Consider the following 4,960-nt stretch of genomic DNA (forward strand, 5'->3'; position numbering starts at 1 on the left):
GGAAACACTGAACAATGCACACAGTGTGCTATAGAGGGGATTCCAGGCTATTCGTCCTCTGCACGTGGTCCTGCCATTCTGATTAATTCTGAATAACTGAGGGGCCGGCCTGGTGGCTCAGGAGGTTGGAGCTCCATGCTCCTAATTCCGAAGGCTGCCGGTTCGATTCCCACATGGGCCGTGGGCTCTCAACCACAAGGTTGCCGATTTGACTCCCCCAAGGGATGGTGGGCTGTGCCCCCTGCAACTAGCAATGGCAACTGGACCTGGAGCTGAGCTGCGCCCTCCACAACTAAGAGTGAAAGGACAACAACTTGACTTGGAACAAAGTCCTGGAAGTACACACTGTTCCCCAATAAAGTCCTGCTCCCCTTCCCCCAATAAAATCTTTAAAAGAAAATAAAAGAAAAATGTTCTGAATAACTGAACAAGCATGACTTCCGAAAGGCAAATCCGCTTTACGCCGGCAGTCAGCTGCCAGCCATGCACATCAGCAGACGGGCGGAGTGGCCAGGCCGTGAGCTCCGTGGGCTGGGTGGAGTTGCCACCGGCCCCAAGGCCCGGCCTGCCAGTCTCAACAGTGCTGTACATGAGTACATGAGTGAATGAATGAATGAATGAATGAATGGGTGAACAGACACCACTTTGTCCTCCCACGTGTTCAAGTGCGGCGTTCCCTACCTCGGAGGTGGAACCGAGGTACCCTGTGCTCTGTGAGCAGCTCCCCTCATTCCAGCGGAGCTGACCTCATCACAGAGGGCGAGAGGGGCAGCCTGCTGGACCAGGCAGAGCAGCAACCCAGCCAGAGTTAAAGGGGTGCAGGGGGGCAGGGCAGTGGGTGGGCTTCCCATATGGACCCCCAGAAAGAGGCCCTCCAGCTCTGGCTGGCCTGCCCCTCCCTCCAGAGTGACCAAATCCCTCCGTGTCCCAACCCCTCCAGGCGCTTTGGTTGGGCCTCCTAAACATCATACAGACCCAACCCTTCTCCACCGTCACCACCCTAGAACCAGCCGTCACCGCACAGCGACCCCACTGGAGCCGCTGTCACCAGGTGTGCCTGTCCTTCCATCCTCCACCTAGAGCGGAAACCTTTGTGGGGGCTGCAGGGGACATGCTCTAGGCAGGTCCCCGCCCAGCAGGCTGTGGGACCCTGTACCTGGGCTGCAGCACCTGCGTAGCCCACAGACCAGGAGTTGGGGGCAGGCAGATGAGGCTGTTGTGGGAGCCCAGGGAAGGTCTTCCTTGTGGCTGATGGATGAGCAGGTTGGGCAAGCTCCAGGCCAGAGCAGGTGGGCGGGAAGCTCCTCCAAGCCACCTGCCACAGTCTTCTAGAAGTTCTCCAGGCACAAACGCCCATCTGGTTAAGTGCTGGGTGGCTCTGAGGCCTCGGTACACGTGCCCGGCGGGACCCCACCTCAGTGGAGGGGACGGGAGAGCCAGCTGAGAAGCAAGTGGAACCCACGTGGGCCCCTCCGTCACCCCAACAGAGGTCGGGAGATCTGTTCTCTGGAGTGGCAAGCAGAGTGTCTGCACCTGCAATGCGACAAACAGTTGCAGCAGGGGCCCCACAGGGAAGGTGCGTGGCCAGGTGACCACAGGCAGAATGCTGAATGAAGGACCCACCATCTCTTCATTCAGCTCCAGACAAGGGACAGGAAGATTCTGGACTCTGACCAACCTAAAAGGACAATGGAACAAATGGCCCAGCAAGACCATCTACAACAAGGCTCAACCACCGTAAGTCCTTCTCATGGTCAGAGGTTCTGCCCACTCCCCGACTGCATGCCTACCTAATGTCTCGGACCTGCCGCACCCCAGCCTGCTGTCCATGGTGTGTCCCCAGGACTTGGACAGGCCTTGCTCACACCTTCCCCAGAAGGGGCTGCTGGGGGCTTTAAAAGAAGTCGGCACATCTTTGATATTGGTCTCTTCCAGTGGTGGGGCTTTGCCCCTCTCCCCTCCAGCGTGGGCTGGACTCAAGAACTTGCTTCTTATGAACAGAACTGCTGGACTGCTGTGTATGACTCCCGAGCTGAGGTCACCCAAAGCATTGTGGCTTTCCCCTGGTTGCTTGCTCTGGGGGAAGTCAGCTGCCACTCCAGAAGCACCTCCTCCAACCCTGGTCGAGCCTCCAGTGACGCGGCCCTGTTAGAGACCCAGAGCCAGACTCACCCAGAGGAGCCACTCCCAAACCCCGCCCCTCAGCAGCCGCGAGATAAGACACATTTCCTGCTGTCTCGGGCCCCTATGTTTGGGGGTACTTTCTTACATGGCACCAGGTATCCCGTGCTGTGAGCTCTTGGGGAAATGGGCCAGACTACGGCCGGGGACCGTTTGTCTTCTCTGAGAGCTTCCATCCAACAGGCTATAGTGGCCTTTTCTTGCCTAGTTGTCCTGTGTTTGCCACTTAGCTTTTCATGACAAAACTGTATTTTTAAGAATACACACAGGCACACACACATGTAGTAATACTAGAAGAAAAGCAAGAAAACCTGGCAGCACATCAGTTACTCCAGGGGTAACACATGGCTCCTTACTCATGCTAATTAATCTGGACACGGAGATTGTCCCTCTTATGTCCATACATGTTACCATTAAATAACGCAAGCAGTTTGCATTCGCGCTCACCATTTCCTGGGTCCCCTCCCCTCTCCTTGCCAATCTCATTCCTCCACTATTTCCAAATATTTTACAAAATGTAATATTGTATTTTGGGGGAGAAATATTTAAAAACTTTTCTCTTGCTATAGGGATGGAGTCCCTGAGAGCAGTTTCTAGGCTCTCGACCTCACAAGGAAAGGTGCTGGCTCAGGTAGTAGATGGCCATCAGCTGTAAGCAGTTAGCCATTGGCCACTAATACAGCTGCCGTGGCTACACTCAGGGGTTGGCTGGTTGGTTGGCAGAGAAGCGGTCGGCGGATTGCGGCTAGCAAGTGCGGTTAGCAAGCGGAATGTGGATTGTGGATCGTGGATCGTGTTGATCCTACTTCCTGTGACCGCCAGCGAGATGGGGGTGCAGGAAGACCCCTCGTTGAGGTACTGGCAGATATTTGCTTTTGTGTCTCAACCAGCCGCCATACAGTGGTATGATGCCCCTATCTATGGCTCCGTTGTTCCTTTTTGGCCTCACCATAAACTGTGTTCTTGTGCGGGGAGTGGGAGCTGAGACCCTGCATTACACTTGCCTCCTTTATTTTGTTATAGTTATTATGTAATTATTATTGATAAGAACGTTTTACATGAGCTCTGCCCTTATAGCGAGGTGTAAGTGTACTAACCACGGGTACGAGCTGGGCAGCAGAGGGCCCGGACTCAGTCACCTTCTGAAAGGGAAACCCTGCCCTCTTTGACTGACAGCTCTGGCTGCCGCTCCCCCTCCCCGACAGTGGAATCTTTTCAAGTACACATTTTATCAGAACATACTTGTGGGGACAGAGCCCCAGAAAGCAGTTTCCAGGCTGTCGGCCTCACATAGAAAGGTGCTGGCTTGGGTAGTAAATGGCCATCAGCTGTGATCAGATGGCCAGCAGCTGTGGCTAGTTGGCCGTCAGCTGTAACCCGTGAGCCATTGGCCACTGATATAACTGCTGCGGTTACGGAGGGAAGCTGAGGAGAGTGAAGGAGAGTCAAGGAGAGTCAGTCAGTTGGCAGCAAAGTGGACAGCAGGTCACACGTCGTGTGAACCCAGCCTCCATTGAGCCCACAGTGGTATGACTCCCCTACCTATGGCTCCGTGGGTGTTCCTTTTTGACCTAGCCACATCCTGCGTTCTTATGTGGGGATCGGGAGCTGAGACCCCGCAGGCCACCCTGCATGACAAATGGCACAGCGAGCAGGGTCCCCTGCGCGACAATACTACATACAAAGAGACATGCACAAATCATAGGTGATCAGCTTAATGTTCACAAAGCAAAGGCAAAGGTGTCAGCACTCAGCTCAGGCTTAGCCCCGCCACCCAGCCCCAAAGCTCCAAGCAGCTGTCTGGGGCCTTCCCCACAAGCAGCCTGAAGTCAGGGCTCACAGAAGTGGATGCCTTTTGTCACAGCCCTGGGTTTGGTTCACGGGAACTCTCCCACTAGGGACCAGGCACCCTGTCTGCCAGGGCTGGGTCTGTTCTGCTGACCACACTGGGTCCCTATGGGGGGGAGGGGCGGGGCGGAAACCTAGCTCAGAAGCCTCCATCACCCAGACTGAGTGCCCCCCCCCCACGCCAACATCCAAGGTAGAGGCCACTGTCCTGCCCCAGTTCCTCCCCTCAACCCCCAACGCTGCCTGGTGTGCAAGAGTTTTCTAAGGGTCCAGAAAATATTTACTGAAGTAATGAATAAATAAATGGCAGCTGGGGCTCGTCTTAATCCCATTCTGCATTTTAACCAGCGGCCCCTTTCAGTGGACCCTCAACTGAAGCCCGAAGGCCAGCACTGCCCTCAATGGGCGTGAGGGTGACTTGCGGCCTCCGCAATGAACTTGAAAAACAAAGTTAAAATTGTCCCAGGCCTAGGATTACAAATAATGAGCGTCCCTTCGGCAAAGGGCTGTCCGTGGGCCCTGCCTCCCGTTTGGCTGTGCTAACGAGGGTCAGGCCCTTTCCAAGGCCTTGGAAGCTCCTCGGGTGCATGCACTCTCAGCGAACGGACGCTTCTGTTAGGTCCAACAGGTTTAGAAACTTAAACCGGCTGCCCATGGTCAGCCAAGGTCGCAGATTCCCACCAGTGCGCGGCTTGCTGGGCCCCGTGTGATGGGGCGTTCAGGCGCCCCACATGAGCCCGGGGACCCAGGGACCTTGGGGACAGCTTTGGGCACTTTCGGAGCGGGGCGCTGGACCCCTGTACCACCGCATCCCACGGGCGGTCGCCCTACCCGCGCAGGCAGCGGTGACCTCACACGGGGGCGGGGCCCTCACACGGGGGCGGGGCCGGCGCGGGGCGGGGCGAGGGCGGGGCCGGCGCGGGGCGGGGCG

The sequence above is a fragment of the Rhinolophus hipposideros genome (genome assembly GCF_964194185.1).
Source record: "Rhinolophus hipposideros genome assembly, chromosome: 2".
Classification (NCBI taxonomy): Eukaryota; Metazoa; Chordata; class Mammalia; order Chiroptera; family Rhinolophidae; genus Rhinolophus; species Rhinolophus hipposideros.